Genomic DNA, 19,804 nt, shown 5'->3' with positions numbered 1-19,804 from the left:
TCTGCTCTTAAAACCATCATTTTTTTCCTCTGTCATCCTCCATAACAAACTGATCTATAAAAGGGGTTAAAAGTGTTACAAATAGCTCTTCTGGTCCTTCAAAGGCAAACTCCCCTCAAAGGAGAAGTGGTTTGTTTTCTTTTTCCTTTAACATTTATGTCTGGGGCAGATGGCACCTCCAGGAATGGGTGACAAGGCTGGCCTCTGCCCTCAGCATTCTCCACTTTTATCTTCTTCCTCCCCAGGGTAGGACTCAAATACCAGATTTTGACAGGAGGACCAGTACCACAGCCTGGCTCCAAAATTAGTTGGGTTTTTGTTGTTTGTTTGTTTTTCCTGATGTGGGAAAAAACACCTGGGAAAAGTCAATGTAAGGAACGTGTATTTGGCTCATGGTCTGAGGTGCACAGTCTGTCACTGAGGAGAGGGCACAGCGATAAGAGAGGCCCTACTGTGACAGCGTGAGTGTGTGGCAGCAGACATTGTATTCTGGATGGATGTGCCTATCTCAGGTCAGTCTCTGCGGCATCAGCCTCAGGCACACCTAAAACTGTGTCTCCTATGTGGTTCTAAGTCATATCAAGTTTACAGTCAAGGTTAACCACCATGTCTGCCCCTGTCAGCCTGACACATGAACGTCACCTTCAAGCCATAAAATTTCACCCCCCCCCAATTCATTCCCCTAGGTTTATAGTCATTTAACAATTACTATCTCAAAATGCAAAATGTAACATCAAAAGTCTCAATAGTCATTACCAGTCCTGACATAGTTTAAAAGTCCAAAACTTTTTCAGAGACTCAAGATAATCTCTTACCCATGATCCCCTATAAAAATCAATAAACAAGTGACATTGTAGGCTTCGTGTGTGTGTGTGTGTGTGTGTGTGTGTTGTGTGTGTGTGTGTGTTGTGTGTGTGTGTGTGTTGTGTGTGTGTGTGTGTGTGTGGTGTGTGTGTGTGTGTGTTGAATAAACAGCTTTAGTCTGAAGGAGAGGTGGGGAGAGGAATAGTGAGGAGATCAATGCAAACTGAAAGGCCAGAGACAACAACCTGCAAGTCATGCCCAGAGCCTGAGATGTGCAGTGGTATCATCTGGGTTCTGAGTGCCTAGAGTAATCGTGACCTACCCTCCAGCTGTACTGTCTGTAATGCATGTAGCCCTTCTCTTGGGCCAGCTCCATGCTATGTCTGAAGCTTTCCCCGGGTGAATATCCCACAGCCCGAAGCTAAGGCCCACCTGGGAAGGCCCCACTCCACTGGACCCATTTGATGTAGTAGTCACTGTTTCTATCTTATTGCAGTGACAAGATAGCAAACAAAGGCAAATTAATCAAGGAGTATTTATTTTGGCTCATAGTTTGAGAGCACTGTTCGTGGAGGAGGTGGCCTGGCAGCCAGGTGTGGCTTTAGCTGTGGTGGCAGGCATGGGAACCGAATGGCCACATTGTACCTGTGATCAGAAAGCACAGAGATGCATGCGTGTACGCATGTGCTGTGTGGTCTCTCCTGGAGAGACAGGAACACGTATCTCTTCACCCCATATATGACATTGATGACAGACCAAAGGATGAAATGCATTCAAGTCCAACGTAGTGTTCCATGCCCACCCCAGCAGGGGCGGTGACTTAGGAAGGTTGCAGCTCCTTGTCCAACCAGACACAGCTCCACCAGAGTCTCCTCTCTCCCCAGCACATTTTTCACCAATTTTATAACTTTGGGAAGATGTCTTGTGAATCTTAGAACTTACAGGAGTTTCCTAAGCCTTGTAAATTTCATTTATTTCCTGAGCTTTGTGAGTCTCCCGTCTCCTTCTAAGAGAGTATTTCCGTTCAGGGAGACCTATTATAGGACGTTTTTGCTTCCTCCTTTTCACGAATGGGTCACCACCCTCACCGCCATGCTGAGTGTCTAACCCAGGTGGAGAGAGATGGGTCACCACCCTCACCACCATGCTGGGTGTCTAACCCAGGCAGAGAGGGATGGGTCACCACCCTCACCGCCATGCTGAGTGTCTAACCCAGGTGGAGAGAGATGGGTCACCACCCTCACCACCATGCTGGGTGTCTAACCCAGGCAGAGAGGGGGTGGGTTACCATCCTTACCATCTCTGCCTTACTTTCCTTTTCTGCAAAGCAGGATCATAGGTCCCCTTCTTGGTAGCCATAGTCTGTGAGTCTACATTGCACCAGGTGCATGTGTGTCAGCCGTTATGGAGCAAGCCACCCTGGAGAGGTAGAATGAGCTGCTCTGGTGAGGAGGCTGGCATTATTGTCTTCAGAGTGTGTGCAAAGGATATGGAGAGCACACGGTCTGAGGTGCATGATAGATGGCCTGAGTGGGGACACACAGGGAACCCACACCAGCGTCACTGAGGAACTACTTCTAAAAGCCATGGGGCTGTCTTCAACGGAGTAGGCGTGCTGCAGCTCTCTGGTCCCCTAAAGGAGGTCTCCCTGCCAAAGGATGTGAGTCAGGTCACCATCCCCCTTCCCTGCTTGTCCTTCCCTGGCTGTCCATTTCCCTGGGAGCAGAACCCAGCCTCCATTCTACAGCCAGAGGCCCAACACTGAAGCCTTCCCGTCTCTTTCCTGTTCTCCTCAGTCAATCCCACTGCCTGAGGCAGAGGGACTTTGCAGTAGCTCTTTCCTCCAAGTAAACCACCTCCTGAAGTAGCTCTCCTAGGCATTCATTCTCGAAGCCGTTGTTTCTCTGCCTGGTCGTTCACCCAGCCTCCGTTCAGGACATGGCTGCCTAGCTCCTACCCTGTGGCAAGCCCTGTGCTGTCACGCAGGTCCATGGGGTCTGCACTCCAGCTCGTCCATGTGGCCGTTTCAGGCAGTCCTCCTGTCTACCAGGACACCTCAGTGATGCCTCCCTCTACCTGAAATGCTCTTTTCATTTACCTGCCTCTGCTTTGTTCTATTTCATGAACCCGTTCTTGACTCTTCTGTGTCATGCCCAGAAGGGCAAGCTGGCTTATACAGGAAAAGATGATGGTTCTGCTGGGGGCTCCCCAATAAGGAGCCACACAGAGTCACATGCAGGAGACACCTGCAGGGGTGGACTGAACGCAGAAGGCGTACACCGCTGTCCACAGGGCTCTGAAGAAAGGCAGTCCTGGCCACAATCTCTGCCCTCCTGACCTCTGCTGTCTAGGGAGAGAAAACACCCACTGCCACTGGAGTCATTCTCTTTCCCATCCCCAAGAGTAGTTAGCCTAACACTACCTAGCCCCCAGGGAAGGCGTGGGCCCGTGGTGAGCAAGCTGGTTGAGAACAGAGGCCAGCGGGGAAGCTGTACCCAGCACGGCCCCCACTGTCCGCAGCTCAGTGGTGACTCATCCAGGCTCAGGCTTGAACACCCTCTGCACATTAATGAGGCTTTAGTGAGACAGAGGAACAGGGTGAGTGGGAAAAACAAGCTTAGGGAACAATGTAAAAGCATCTGTCTGCAAAATCCTGAGCACCCTGTACACTCACTGTATACATTTATCTACACACACACACACACACACACACACACACACACACACACACACTATATTTGCTGTTCACACTCATATACACATACTGCACTGTATATTCTCACATGCCCATTGGCACAGTACTTCTTGTACACACTCAAGCACACACATACACACACTGTACACTCAGCATATACTCTCCTGCACACATATGCACATGAGCACACTGTGTCTTCTATGCATTTTTGCACATACCTTGCATTATGTATTCACACATGAGCATAAGCATACTGTCTTTCCTGTGCACATTCATATATATTATACACACACTGCAGGATTTAATGCACACACACACAAATACACTACACACAACACACTTGCTTCCGTCTCTAGGTTCCCAAACCTAAATCTGACAAGAACAACAACTTGCCCTGGCCATGTCTCCATACATAGCTCTCCAGGCACATCATGGAGGGGACACATTTTTGAAATTTTCATTTGAATTCATGCTTTTCTAGGTTAAAAAAAAAAAAAACTCTGATCTTTCTCTCAGTGCCCCGGCTGTAGCCATTATGAAGACTTCCGTTCTAGTTCCAGCCAGGGGAGAAGAGGTGTGGGGAGGGAGTCTGACTCGACACTGTCCCCAGCTCCATAGAGCTGAGCCCTAAAGTCATATTCCCCTTGACCATGGCCCAGCCTGAAACTCTAACTCCCAGCGCAGCACACCTACCCACCTTTTGGCTGCATTTCGGTTGCAGCCTTAGAGACTCTGAAACCACAGCCTGATCTTTCGTATTTGAGTTGAGCGGTCCTGGGCCTAAGACTCATGTGTGGCTTGCTTCTTTGATATTCAGTGGTGGGATCTGGCGGGGTGACTGGATGACACTTGGTAGTTAAGTTTGATTGTCACCTTTATGGGACTGAGGAGTATCCAGAATTTAGTAAAGAAAAAAAAAAAAAAAGTGCCTGGGTGGGTCTTTGAGGATGTTTCCAGTGTCAGATCATGAGGACTCAGGCCCGTTGGTGGTCTAATCCAGTGATGGCTGTAAAATATGGGTGGATTTTTTGGGAGGTGGCCATGCTGGAATGCAGGCTGGTCTGAGGAAATAGGTCACTGGAAGTGTGTCTCCTTCAGAGCTCTACTTTGCCAACGCCCCTTTCCGTGATGGCTCTGCTCTGCTTCCTGTGCACAGTGTGAGGTGTTTTCTCTGCTTCCTGTTTCCATGGAGTGAATCCCCCGTTTCTCTCAACATTCCCATCGCCATGGTCTTTATTTCACAGTGGTCCCCAAAAGCATGGTGCTACCTCAAGACAGTCAGACCATTTGAGAAATAGGAGCAAAATAAACCCTTTCTCTCCTTACATTGCTGCGGTCAGGTGTTTTGTGACTGTAAATGAAACAACTAATAAAGAAAAATAGTACCAGAAGCGGAGGTATTGCTGTGAATGGACAAAACCATGGCTTCTTAACCTTTTGGAGCACCTGTTACAGGGGGAGTTTGGGTCAGGTCACATGGTATGGAAGTTATTTCCACTCCCTGACAGAAAGCCATATAAGGCAGAGAAACTCTCTTTGTTCTAGGGTCCTGGAAGGAACCCATATATCACCTTAGGGTTGCTCGTGGCTCTCTGTGGCGATGGCCTCTTCCTTGGTGCTCTCTCACTTTACACCGGTGACTCTCCTAGGAACTAGTTATTGTGAAGGGTGATGTCAGGCCTGCAGTCTTCTATGAACCGTCAGTAAGTTCCAAAACTGAAGCACCCAACTTCACCCATGGATTAATTCATGCAAAGCTCATGGCTGAATGACTCCTAGGAGGTAAGGCTTAGTTCAAAGACATACGTCAATGGACAATGTATCTCTGAAGGGTCCATCAGGGCTCCCACTCTCGGCTTCCTGGCTACGGCGAAGCAGTTGGTTCTGTGCTGCCACCTTACCCTCCACCGTCATGTTCCTTCCTCACCAGAGGCCTAAAAACAATGGAGTCATCCCTCTCTGAACTGAAACCTGTGAAACCATGAGGCAAACAGCCTCTCTCCTTTAAGTTGTTTTCCTCAGGCATTTTGATATAGCCAAGGAAAGCCAGATAGCACAAACTCTTACATAAACCAACCCAACCTTAACTCCAACACAGCACAGCCTCACCCCACTGCTAAGCCTAACGCTAACACTGACCTGACTGTCCAGATCACTGAAAGGAAACACAGAGGTGGTGTGCTTCTCAAGGCCCTGGCGGTTATACCACCACCTCCCAGGACCAGCTGGAGCTGCCTCCCAAGCAGGGCTCCCACACAAATGTGGCTAGGTAAATAGCAAGCTCCTGTGAGCCTGGGCTGCCGGTGACCTCGTGCTCCTGTGCCTTTGCTTGGAAAACCTTCCCAGCCAGGGTGATGGGCAGAACCTGTGGTCCAGCCTAGTTAGGAAGGGGGTGATCGTGGTGTGCCTGCATTTCCTCAAATGGAAAGGGCAGCACGGAGGCTGAGAGGAGGCCTCTGAGGATGAGGGAACAGGGACTTAGAGTTAATGTGAGGCCCTTCCACAAGACATGAAAATTGGGCTGTCACCAAGAGGCTATTAGCCTGCCTCCTCCAATCTGGTCTGTCTTTTGAGTGGGGAGCAGGGGAGAGGAAACATCCAAAAGAGCCGACCCCCAAGCCCAACATACCTCTCCACTGAGAACATCAGAGATAGGGGCTCCAGATGCTGCAGCAGCTGGCGCTAGAGCTCTCTCCCAGCCCACAGCTCTCGTCTAATCGCTACCAAGTGCATATTGTACCTGTGCCCAACCTGCCCCTGGGAGGCTGGTGTGGGCCAAGCAGGGGCTCATGGGCATCAGTTCAGTTTGGGAACAGAGTATCAGGTGGGGGTCCAGGCAGGGGCCTGCCTCTCCCAGCTCTGAGAACTGAGCTGTTTCTCTTTGCTTCTTTATGGATTTCACTGTCCTCTGGCAAGAGGGCCTCTGTAGAGAGGCCACGGGGCTCCTATAGTTATCCAAAGTGGCCTGGGAAGACAGCTGTCCTCAGAGGTCTCTGCAAGTATCTGGGTTTTGAAACCGAGCTGGAAGGATGCTGGTGGAGCCAGCCCTGCCTGTCCACTGCCAGCTGGACAGGTCTTGGGTGATGTCATTGGATTGGGAACCTAGAGCCTCACTGGGGCCTGGCCTGGGAGGCTCTGGCCTCATTCTGGCAGCTGCAAAAGATGAAAAACAGAACTGCAGGGAATCTCAGGGGCATCCTGGGGCCTTCATGCCACCAGGAGAAGGGCCATCGAGGCACAGATGGCCCCAGCTGGGAGAGTGAAATGCTAACCCTACTGTCACCACTATTCTCAGTCTTCTGTCCAGCTAGGAGATCATGACATCACTTCTCCCCGTGTCTCAGTTTCCTTCTCTGCAAGGTGAAAATGACTTCAGGACACACTCTGGCGATGCCACCCAGAGTCACTACCAATCCCACAAAGCCCAAGTGTATCCAGTGCTTGCCGTTCTTCCTGTAAGTATGAGGAAACTATGGCCTATGAGCTGGCACGGGGACGCACACCTGTAACCCGAGCACTCTGCGGAGTGAGATGGGAAGACCTTGAGTTTGAAGTCAGTCTAGACAAATAGGTTTGTTTAGTTTAGTTTTTTTTTTTTTAAATAAAACAACTGAGACCCATCTCGTGTCTCAGTGAAAACGTGGCCTCTTCCAAGTGCCTTGTTGGGCAGGAAGTCTTCAGCATCAATGCTCATCACGTCGTCTTCTTTCCTTCGTGGCTCAGCTCACATCTGTAATTACATGTTTATGTGTGCACACCTTTAATTGTGTGTATTTCCTTTCCCTGATGGTCTGCCTCCCGCTGGGGGGTGGAGCGTGGGCTGGGATTGACTCCTTGTGGTGCGTTAGGGGACCCAGTGCAGTAGCTTAGTAGAAACTTGTAAACATTGGTTGAAAATTAACATGGGAAGAGTGAAGGTTTTTTGTTTTTTGTTTTGTTTTTTTCTTTTTTTAGGTTTTTTGTTTTTTAGCTGTAGTTTGGTCAGTCAATGAGGGAGCAGGACACCAACACAGCCTCTGCTCTGCTGACTGTGCCTGGCCACCTGCCAAGGGTCTGACACCTTTACCCTCACACCCCGAATAAGACAGGCTTGTGTGTTCTGGCTATGGGGATGGCCTCTCACCATCTGGCATGAGGGGCTTCAACCAATCAACAGAGACCTGCAGAAACACTCTGCTAGGAGGCTGGGAGGGGAGACTTCCAGAGACCTCGAAGCCAAGAGCCTCTGGCCTATAGCTAACTACCTATGTTCCTGGTCTTCAGGTGTGAGGACCAGTGTTGGCCATGGACCACAGCTGTTTTGCCTCCAAGGTCAAAAATGGGGCAGTTTGAGCTGGTCTGGACTCTAGGGATTAGGGCAGTGGTTTCAGAAGCTGCTTCCGCTTTGGCCTGGGACTGTGCCCTGGCATTAATTTCCTGCCCTGGAGTGGGAGTGCCTTGCCATATTGTTTTATGTGCATTGCTTCCAGTGACACCCTGAGCTGGACCAGCGGACTTTATACCAACTCCTAACATTCTCTTCAGTGCTCATAGGGCTCAAACTTTGGAGAGTGTATCTAAGTACTGGGGAGAAACTCGATGCTGCCTTTGGAGAATGCATTGTCCAGCCCACTCACCTCCTGTGGCCATGGCCAGGGAAGGCATGTCTCAACTTGGGAACACCAGCCAGGCTTCATCTAAAGTTCCAGCCCACATGCTGGGTCTAGACAGATCCCGAAATATGATTAGTGAGTCGTCCTGTCACCTTAGTCCCACCTCCTACCAGGCTTTCGGCTCCGTGGCTAGAGACTCCCTATGGCGGCCTTCATTTTCGTACATCCCAATAGGCAGAGCTGTTTGCTTCGCTGATTCGTTCAAGGTACCACTTTTCGAAACACAGCAGTTGTAGTTTAATGAAACATGAAAAAAAAAAGCCTCTCCGCATATCCACACCACACCCCCCCCTCCCCCGTACAAAATAAATAAAATCATAGCACAGAGGAGCTGTAACAGGGAAGGTATGCCAGCCAACCAGAAAATGTCCAAGTCATTAGTGGGAAATAGAGGGGGAGAGGGGGGACCTTTGTAAATGACAGCAACTATGGCACTTGGCTGGAATCCAGGTGGGGACCATGGATGGGGGTGACATGTCCCTACCCAAACTCAATCTCCTGGAGGTGGTGTGTATCCCATATGTGCAGCATTCCAGGATTGAGACCTTGAATGAAATGCTTGCCACACATAACTAGTTTTGGGTGGTTTTTTTGTTTGTTTTGTTTTGTTTTGTTTGTTTGTTTGGTAAGGAAACCAGAATCCCATCAAATGAGACCAGACCAATCATGGTGCAGAGGAACATGCAGAACTGCTCTGTCAGCACTGGGCAAACCTATTACCCAGACGGAAATGACCTGATGTTAACATTTGTAGGTGGCGGTGCCACCTGGACAGACCTGGCTGGGCCCAGAAGGGTATTTTCCACACAAATTAGCTGCAGCAATTAAAGGTGTGTCACACGGGCCATTATGCTTGACAGCTACAGGGGTGAAGCCTGCTTCTGTGTGTGCCCTGTGGGCCCCAAATGTCCACTGTCCTCACCCCGGTTTTGTATGGCTTCGCTACAAACACAAGCTGCCTCATGAGTTAGTGATTGCCCCCACCAGACTCAAAAACAAGCTTTACCGGGTTCCCCCTGGCCAGAGAGGGGCAGACCATGTGACAACTCCACCTGTATGCCTTTGGCTGAGAAGTGTGATGCCCAGCACACAGTCAGAGACCAGTATACAGTCAGTATGCAAAGGAAGTGGAATGCCAAGCCTCTGGTCTCACCGTCTCTTTCTACACAATTCTGGTCCTTTCAAGGTTCCCCTCGAAGGACATTGACCACATCAGGTGCTTCTGTCCTCCCACAGGCTCACATCATCACAGAATCAATATGAGCTCTGGAGCATTCTGTGAAGTCTACTCACTTTTCTCCTATCTGTGGAACACTCTCCTCGGGGCATGACATGAGTCAGAGCACCTGTGGTTACGGTACAAGATCCTAACCAGACAGGGCCTATTAGCATAAAAAAGCAACTCATGTGGGACTATAGCCCCCCTCCTCTCCAATGTGGGACTAGAGCCCCCACCACACACACAAAAAAAAAATCAGACCTTTAAATATTTATTCTTTTCCTTTAAAATCATCCCTCCTTACCTTTCTGTGGGAACAGACAGGCCCAGATCAGCATGTAGAGAGAGTAAGCCATTGATTCCTAACTCACTGGGCACACAAGGAACATTTCCAGTAATTGCTCACACTTATTGAACTCACTGACTATACTCACCACACACACAAGCTCTTCTTACCTGCACAGGCTTGTCCACCGTCCTACAGCTGGGCAGAGGCAGCTCTGACCTCCAGCATGGAGCTCCACAAGCCGTAACCATCGCTCTACGCCATTTGCTGTCAGCAACAGTATAGCAAAGCAACCGAGGGTCACAGAGCTGTTGCTCATGGTCCACTCAGTGGCCCATACACCTTGACCTTACCGTCTCTGGCAAGAAAGGAGTGTAGACCATTCCCCACCCCACCCCCTGTACACTTCTTTAGGATGGTCCCAGACTGGCTAGACACAGAAAAACTGTTTGTGCCCCTCTGCAGAAACAGATTGTACTCTGAAGGGATGTCACAGCCCCACTCAGAGTATAGGCTCTTCCAGATAGGCTTGTGCCTTCTTATTGACAGCCTGGGAGTTGGTACGGTGGCCAGTGGCAGCTGTGATTCGAAGAGGTCACTTGAGTGGCAATGGTTCCATCTCCAATGAGCTCATCATGATTAGAAGGCCCAAGTCAGTCTTGTGATAGTGATAGGTCACACATGCACTACAGTGTCTCTCTGGGCACCAGGCTATCCCCAAGTCAAATGTCTATGTGTGTATGTGTGCGCTGATGTTGGGGGAGAGTGGTTCCTAGTGCTAACACGCTGCTTTATTAGATTAGCAGTGTTATGTTGATGTGTAGGCAACTCAACTAGCCTGCCTGCAGGGACCTTTAGGGTACTGACCATGTCCTATGTCATCACTTGTGCCAGGCCTGCCCACTACCTGGCACACACATACACTTTCTCTGTCTCTCTCTCTGTCTCTCTCTGTCTCTCTCTCTCTCATTGCATCATGGATATCCTCTAATTTCTCTCCTCTTTCCTCTTCCCCCACAATAAATCTCTTCATATCAGATCTGTTGTGGGGCATCCTTTATAATTTAAATACTACACCATTGTTGCTGTGACTTGGCTGTCAGGGCTGTTTTGTAGTTGGACAAGCTCTTCCATCATAGAGAAAATGGAGTATAGAGGACACCAGCCAGGAAGTAGGGCAGTAGGCGAGGCTCAGGGTCCACACTCAGGCCTCAGGCTGGTAGACAGTCCTTATGAGGAGGGTAGAGAAGCAGAGAGGGGCCTGGATGGGCTGGGAAATCATAGGTACAGTGGGAGACGAACGCATCCGGGCCAGCAGTGGCAGGACCAGAGAAGGAAGGGGCAGGTGCTGCCAAGGCCCAGCCATGGCCTCCTTGGTGTAGGTGATCCTGGTCTTCTGAGGGCCGTGAATGATCAGGAGTGAGACTTTGACTTCCCCGACACTGGCGAGGGTCATGGCTCACCATTGTACTGGTTGGCACTGGCTGGGCTGGGCCTCCACCAGTTAATGCTGGCTACAGCTGGTTGAACCGTTCATGTGGTTCACCTAACAAGTCCACCATTGGCAATTTGCTGTGGCTTAAACTGCTCATATTTACTATGCAAGCTGTGATTTTAAACAGGACACGTCTTAATGCAAAATGACCACTGGGATCCCCATGTGTGAAAGTACTTAGCAAACTGGGTGCGACGCAGGTATTATTCAGAGAGGAATTTTCTTTGAGACAAAGTCCCTGAGAGGTCACGGGGATTTGTCCAGCCAAATAGAACCCTCATGAAAAAAGGTTGCATCTTTACAGGTACAAAAAAAAAAAAAAAAAAAAAGTTAAACTCTTAAATGTTCCCCGGGTTTGTTTGTTTACTGATTATTTTTCAGGGTGGACTCCCATAAAGCCAATTCATGGGAGGCAGCTGTCCAGGCCATGTCGCTGCTTATCCATTTGAAGAACAAGGTGACTTCAGTCCAGATTGGGATCTTTGGATTTGTTCCCTGCGGCTTGTATTCATAGTTGTGAAGGGCTCTGGGGCATCAAACAGGCCTTCAAAAGACAGATGGGTCTGTTCCCTGTGGCTTGTACTGGTGCTTGTAAAGGACTCTGGGGTGTCAAGCGGGCCTTCAAAACACTGACAGAGGAATATCACCTAGGAGACAGAAGTGCCGGGCAACGATCACAGGGTCCTAGAGGAAGCTGGTGGATAACTTAATTCACAACCGAACGTACTAGAAATCACAGTATGACTTACAGACTCTCTTGTATGGAAGCAAATAACTATAGGAAGGGCACAGGGCTAGCAGACTGGCCCAGGTATGTCTTCGCAGTAGCCAGAGAAGGGTCAGAGAGGAAGCAGACGACCTACGAACCGCCACAGAGGGGAATGGTTCGGCTCCGTCTCCTCTGACTAATAATAATCAGTTTTGTTTCCACATGCCACCTTGATTCATTTTTGCCTGGAGTCAGAGGCAGCCCCACCATATAGCTGCTCCTTCCCAGGCCTCGGCAGCTAAGCACATGAAAGCAAATAAGACGAGGAGTCTTGAGATGCTCCCGGAAGCTTTCAGGATTCACAAGCCCCCTCCCCCTGCCACCACCCCCAGGTTCTGCAAGCAGTAAACATTGCTTGAGAGATGAGGGTCTTTGTGGGAGCCGCCCAGAAGTTGAGCACGGAGCTCCAAGAACATAGCTTCAAGGTGACCAGTCATGCTGGGGTAGGCTCCTTGGTGACAGGACTGCCGTTGAGTCACCCCAGCTCTGAGTTCATTGGTTCACCGAGCTAGGCATAATGGGATCAGTCCTTTAGTTATCTGAGCTGAGTAGATACTCGTTCCCACCTCCCCAGGAAGCATCACACAACACACTCATCTCCACCCCTGTAAGAAAGTTGAAGCTGGCCAGAGCAGAGAAGCCAGCAGTGTCTTATCTGCACCCAGGACTTGAAACCAGATCCCCAGACCTAGCTCATAGGGTCACACTGTACAAACAGGAGGTGAGGATTGGCCTGAGCCTCCGTTCTCTCTCAGTCTGACTTGGGACCCAAGACGTTTCAAGTGTGAATAAAATTCTCTGTGCGTCTAGCTATCCAGGGAAGAGGCCGAGCGCCCCCAGCTCTGACTCCACCCACTCCTCTGCTGACCCCGCCCCCAGGCAGTGATTTACCAATGAAAATGCAGCATGCTGTTGCACTGGACTCCAGATGAACAACTGTGCGGAAGTATATCCCAAGTGTTTGGTGGGATAGACTCATGCCAGGGCTCTGTCTTTATCGGAAGCTGGGATAAGGCTAACATTCTGTATTTACCCTCTTCTGTCTCCAGACGATGCGCTGCGCACTCCCAGAGAATAAAACCTCTCTCAGTGGCTTCTGTGTTCTCACAGGAGCTCTCACTGGGCAGATTCTTATGACTCCCGGATGGGCAGCCTCCGCTATGCGGTCCTGGTCTCTGCATGAAGATATGACTGAGGTTCCCCTCACAGGACAGTCATACTAGCTACATGACCAGGCTTACCACCAGCTCACACAGGTGGTAGCTCAGGAGTTTAAGCTCAGGGGAGCACGGTGGTTGAGAAGTTTTCTGAGAGTCTGGTGGAGGAGGCCCAGGGGGCGGCCGAATCCTGGGCAGAGCTTGTGCCCCGGGGCAGCCCTTCCCGGTAAGCTGGGGCCATCTGGGCTTAGATGTAAACACCTGGCATCTGTGGAGCGGGAAATGGCCCTCTCTGGGGGGTGGGGGTGGCTGCTTCCCGCCCTCGGTGGCCATATGGCCTTCAGAACCGGGAGCTGGGGCCGTGGGGAGACAAGCCAGATGCCTTCTCAGGGGCGGTAGGCAGCTATGGGTTGTGTTCGCTCCAGTCTGGAGCCTGGGCTCTTTCTGGGAAGGTGAATGCATGCATGGAAGTGGGCGCGCACGCAGAGCGGTCTGCAGCCCTCTGGCTGTTTCATCTCAAAGAACCCTCAGATTCTGAAGGAATCTAATTAAGTTTCCTTCACCTCCATTCCCACCCCACCCCACCCCACATGTATCTTGTATGAGATTTAATTGCCCGCTTAAGCAGAGCACATCCCTGGCCAGGTGCCCATCTAGTGGCAGGGGTTGCACTTGGGGGATGCTGGGATCCTGGGGTCTCCTCTGGGAGGACACTGGAGCGACAAGGGGAGTCTCTCCAGTAACATGAAGTGTGGGTCTCCTCCCAGGAACACCCTTCTCAGGAGCCACCTCTCTTCTGGCACCCAGAGGGACCCTATAAGGCCAGAAAATTTCTTTGAGCAGCTGCGAGACCTCAGTGTGTCTGCTTTGGTTTTCTAACGTGGGCAGATAGATCAGGCATTGCTCCTTCCCCCAATCTCCAGGACTACCATGGCTCCTGTGTTTAGGAACCTTACTCTAGGTTCTGTGGGCTGGAGGAGCTTCTCAGGGAATGGACTAAGGAAAGCCAAACAGCCAGAGGGGTGAAGAGCCAGACTTGGGGTCCTGATGCAAATGTCTAGTGTGCCTTCAGGTCCCCACCCCCCCCCCCAACAAGTGCGGGCATTCCCTTATAGATAAGGAAGCAGGCTCAGAAGAGGGGGTCACGTGACCAGGGGCAGCTGTCTCTCAAGGGCACCTTGAGGAAATGACAATATAAATGGGAGTTGCCAGACTCTAACATGGCTCCCCAGAGCTTTCTGCCTGCATTCACAGACAGCCTCTGTTTTCTCCTCTTGTGCCCCAGCAGGCTGGCCTGAGTAGATGTTTGTAGATTGACTATGACACACAAGTGAAGATCATAAAAGATGCCTCAGTTTCTACCTGGCTTCAGTTAAACACAAAAACAAAAAGCAAAGCAAACAAACAAACAAAAACCCTCTCTCAGGGAGAGGCAGCAGCAACGCTGTGGGGGTGCTCAGGCAGTTCCCTGTAAGGTCCACCCAGGAGGATCAGGAACCACTTGCCAACAGTCTGAAGGGGATGCATAGATGTGTGCAAGGGGGCACAGCTCTTTAGACAACAGCAAACCTATCTGAATCCGGACTGCAAACTCCCAAGAGATCCCCCAAACCAGGACGCCCCGCCCCCCACTCCAGCAGAGCTGCGCCTGATGCGCCGTCCACAGGAACTGGGTGTGATAATAAATGTGTCGCGTTTTAATTGCTAGGTTTGGGAGCCATTTGTTTTGTTGCCGCAGACAATTAATCCTTCTAGCCCGGATTGGGAGGGAATGACGGCCGAGCACACACCTAATAGTACAGATGTCCAGAATGCATGAGGAGGCCTCTCAGCACAGTAATCAAAATAAACAACTGGAGGGAGTGGACTAGAGATTTGAACCAGCATTTCACAGAAGATATATGAATAGACAATAAACATATGCTTAGTATCGTTAGTCATTTGAGAAATCCAAATTAAAACTATATTGAGATATATCTGCCTATTAGAATTGGACAAAATAATTTAAATCTGACAACGCTGGGCTGACAAAGAAGTAGAACCATCCGGAACCCTCATTTGCTGCAGGTGCTAATATAAAATGGTGAAGACACTTTGGAAGACAGTTTGGCAGCTTCCTGTAAATGCACAAATCTCACAAGCCAGCAAATCCACCCACAGGTACTTGCCAGAGATAAATGAAAACCAATGTTCATATCCAAGAGTTACGCTTATCATTACTAACATTTCCCATTGCTGGGGGTGAAAATCTGACAATGGCAACCTACAAAAGAAGGGTTTGAGAGAACAGTCCGTCATGGCGTGAGGGCTTGGCGGCTGCTCAGCGGACGGAGCTGACCTCCATTTCACCTTTGCATTCAGTCCAGAGCCCCAGCCCACGGATTGGTTGGTCTCCCTTTTCAGTTAAAGCTCTCTGGAAGTCCTCTCACCGACAAGCCCAAGGTGTGTCTCCTGGGTGAGTCTAAATTTCATCAAGGTGACAACATTAACCAACACATACATAAATGCTTTTTAAAAGCCTCTTTGTAATTGCCCAGTCCGGAAATTAACCGAACGTTCCTTAACCAATCATGGCATGTCCTTACAGGAGAGACCACTATTATCAAAGGTGCATAGGTTCTAACACACAAAGCCGTGTAGACATCAAATCCTTTCTACTCAGCGAACAAAGCCAAACTCAGGAAAACCTATGCTGCACCGTCCCATTGCCATGTCATGCTAGGAAGGGCAAAATTAGATTGGTTGAAGAGAGATTAGATTTTAGGAGCCAGGAGCTGGGGCCTAGGGAGAGCTTGGGTGCAGAGGGCTGGGAGAGTACTCGCAGCCACTGTTTCTTATCTTGATTGTTGATCAAAATCCATGTAACTATATGTCTACAAAAGGTCAATTTTAAATGACTTAGAACTTAATAAACCTGGCTTTAGATCAACGTTTCAGGAAGATTCTTGAGACCATCCAACAAGGAAGGGACAGCTTACTGATCAGGTGATGGGTGCCGGGACCACTAGCAATACTATGAAGTTGGATCTCTCCCTCACACCGTATACAAGGTCAGTTCAAAGTCAAGGATCTTTAACTTAGAGGCAAATCTTCATAGCCTTGGTTTGGCTGAAGGCTGTCTGAGAAAATGCCACAAGCATGAGTTGAAAAAGAGAAGACAGAAAATTAGATCTCTTCAGAGTTAAAAAAAAAAAAAAACAAAAAACAAAAAACCTCTAACCACATCAGGTATGGTGTATTCCTAAGATCCTAGCCCTGGGAAGGCTTCATGAGACAGGAGGATGGCATGTTTGAGACCAGCCTAATACATAGTAAGCTCATTTGTAAAAAATAAAACAAAAGATGGAAGTGCCTTTCAAAGAATAGCCACCGGAAAAACTGAAGAGAGGGTGGGCAGAGTGGGAGGAAGTGTTTGCAGACACGCTTAGTCATTTGAGAACTCCAAATTAAAACGGTATTGAATTCTCTCCATGCAAAATCCATAGAGAGGCCTCATGACTCATAAAAGAACCCAATTCAAAACAGGCAAAGGGTCTAAGTGACATGTCCCTGTGGAGGACAGATGGCTGGCCAGCATGTAGGTGAGGAGATGGTCTCCACTCTCCCTGGAAATGCCAGTACTGAGTAGAATGAGACAGCCTATGACAGCCACTGGGACAGCAGTGGTCCTAGCACAGCCAGCAGTATAAAGGGCTGGCTCCTAGAGACATTGGGAGCTGCTGCGAGGGGACTCAAAACAGGCTGCTACCTTGGTCCACAGTTAGCCAGGCTTCATATGATTGAGTGGTCATCCCATGGCCCAGCCATCCCAGCTCAGGTACACACAGACTCAAGAGAAATGAAAACATTATGTCCACACAGAACCTGGTACACAAAAGCTTGTGGCAACGTTAGTCCCAAAGGCCGAAAACAACCCACGTTCCCACCAGCAGACAAGAGAGTGGATGTGCAGGATCCTTCCAAGCTACATCACAGCACCCTCTGCAAACATCAAAGGGGACAGAGTGCTGGCCACCTGCCCCAACATCATGGACCCCTAAAACGCTACCCAAGTGAAAGGAACCAGGAACAGCTGGCCACAGACTGTGTGATCCTGAGCCAATGAAAGTACAGAGGAGAGAAGCGCAGAGATCATAGGTAGATTTGGGGTTGCTTAGGGCTGAGCTGGGGGATGGGAGCGCGATGCTGAAGATGATAGGATTTTTTTTTTTTTTTTTGAGGCAATGAAAATGTATTAAAGCTGACTCTGGTGATGGGTGCACAGATCTGCAAATATATTAAAAACCATTGACTCATGCAAGTTCAAATGGGTAAGCCGTATAGTATGTAAATTATGTGTCAGTGGGGCCTATTCCATAAAGAAAGAGAGGAAAGGGAGGGAGGGAAGAGAAGGAGGCGGGTAAGGGGGAGATGGAGGAAGTGGGGGCACTGGCGAGGGATTGCTGGAGCAGTACCCCCAGTGTGGCGAGGCTGCCGTGCTCATGGGTGACTGCTGAGCTCCCAAACAAGCCCGAGTCTTCCTGGCTAAAAAAACCATTTTTCTTTTCAAAGTTTATTTTATTATACAGGGCTAAGTAAGGCCATCTTCAAGCAAGTATTTAATGTACTCTGAGCATGCTCCTCCGTGCCCTCTGCCCTCTCCTTCCCCTGCCTCTGGCCCCTTCGTCTCCCTGGCTGGTTTTATGTCCTCTTCCATGATATATATACGTATGTGATTTTATCTAGCTATAAACTCTAGGACTCACAAATGAGAGAAAACATATGAGATTTGTCTTTCTGGGGCTGGCTTAATTTGCTTGATATGATCATCTGCAGTTGCATCTATTTTCCTGCAAAGGACAGACTTCATTCTTCTGTCATGTCTCCTGGCTAGGAGGGAAAAAACAACAGTGTGTGTACAGAACGCATTTTCTTCATCCTCCTCTGTCATTGAGCGCCTACGTTGGTTCTGTAGTTTAGCTTCCATGACTTGCTTTGCAATAAACAATTTACTTTCGAGACAGACAGAGGCTGGCCATTTCCTATCCCAAGCTGCCCTAAAGCTAACCATCCTCCTGCCTTGGCCTCCCCAGTACCACGATCATAGACTTGCACCCCCCACACCCAGTCAAAAGACCATCATCATGGTGGTATCTTTCAAGGTCTTTGCTGCCTACATCCGGAAGACTGAATTTGGACCAGCCATAGACAGAACAGTCCTCAGGTGGCCTCAGGCGCAGGGTGGCAACAATAGAGAAGCCACCAGCACCTTCTGTGCCCAGCTGGCGCATTGACTACTGGAGCTTTAGCCTAGGGTTCTGCCTCGCCTTCACCTAACTGCTGGCTTCCCAGGGGCACAGCAGGCCTTGAGCTCTCAGGGCAAGAACTAGGTCACCTGCTTGTTATTTTTCCTGCTTGACAAAGAAGAACAGGGCCAGCTGTGAGAGCTGGAGGCCAGACCGAGCCCAGGAGAAAAGACATCTTCATCACCACGCATACCCTGCAGGGGGTTAGCTAGAGGACCAGGTTGCCTAGAACCAGGGTACTCATAAGAGTTCCCCAGTAGGACACCCGAAAACCTGTTAGTCAAGGGAGTTCTCAGGCCTTGTCCCAAACCCTTAGGACAGAGGAGATGAAAAAAAGAGAAGAGCCTTGAGGGGCTCTCTGCCTGTTGACAGACAGTAGCTCCTTACATTCTTGGACCTCTCAGTTTTACCGGAGTACACATGTGTATGCAGGCACACATAGAACAGAAACTGAAGCCCCAGGTTCACAAGCGGCCTCCGTCACTGTCGCCATACCACATGGATTTGGAAGAATAAACAAGTTTGACATTTAGGAGGAGGGGCCTGCCCACAGGTGGGATTTAAAGGAGGCCAGGGAATCTGTGAGGAGGCTGCCTGACACTTGGGTTGGGGCACAGACTTTTATTTTGAATATGATACATTTTTGGATGCTTCTAAGAAATCCATTAGACAGTAGGATTGCTGGGATACTTTGTTGTTTGAATGAATGAATGAATGAATGAATGAATGAATGAATGAGTAGGTAGGTAGGCTGACAAAGGCTGAGTGGTCTATTTGGGCTGGGAGGATGGTTCAGTTTGTAAAGTGCCAGGCATGATAGTGCACAATTGTAATCTCATTATTGGGGGGGGGGGCAGTTGAGGCAGGAGGATGCCTGGGACTGGTTGGCTGTCCAGTCTAGCTTAATTGGTGAGCTTCAGGCCTGAGACCCTGTTTCTAAAGATGGTACCCAAGGTTGGCCTCTGGCCTACAACACACACACACACACACACACAGAGACACAGACACAGACACACAGGCAGCGCGCACATGCACTACACGCGGGCACGGTGGGGAGGGGGCTGAGAGAGTGTGTGAGTGAGAGACTGAGAGACAGAGAAGGGGAAAGGATAGGAAGAAAGATATGTGGAAAGAAAAAGACCCTTGTTCCCTGAAGAGCTAGCTCTTTCTGAAGTAATGGCCTTCACGTGCTTGGCATGTAACAGATCCCTCCCACCTCCTTCTCTTGCCTGGGAGATGGAGCTCCTGCAAAGTTGAACTCAGACATGGTTCTCTGCCCAGCTGAATGGAAACATGGGCTTCCACCCTCAATGTGTCAGTGTGCTGGCTCCAAAAGGGGGACTATGGCTGCCTGGAAGAGCTGTAGACAGATCCTAGGGTTCCAGCTGCATCCCCAAGCCAACAAGCTGAGTTATGAGAGGAGTGAGGGGCCCCGGGGAAGC

This window comes from Acomys russatus, chromosome 4 (assembly GCF_903995435.1).
Source record: "Acomys russatus chromosome 4, mAcoRus1.1, whole genome shotgun sequence".
NCBI lineage: Eukaryota > Metazoa > Chordata > Mammalia > Rodentia > Muridae > Acomys > Acomys russatus.
Note: the sequence above shows the minus strand (reverse complement) of the source record.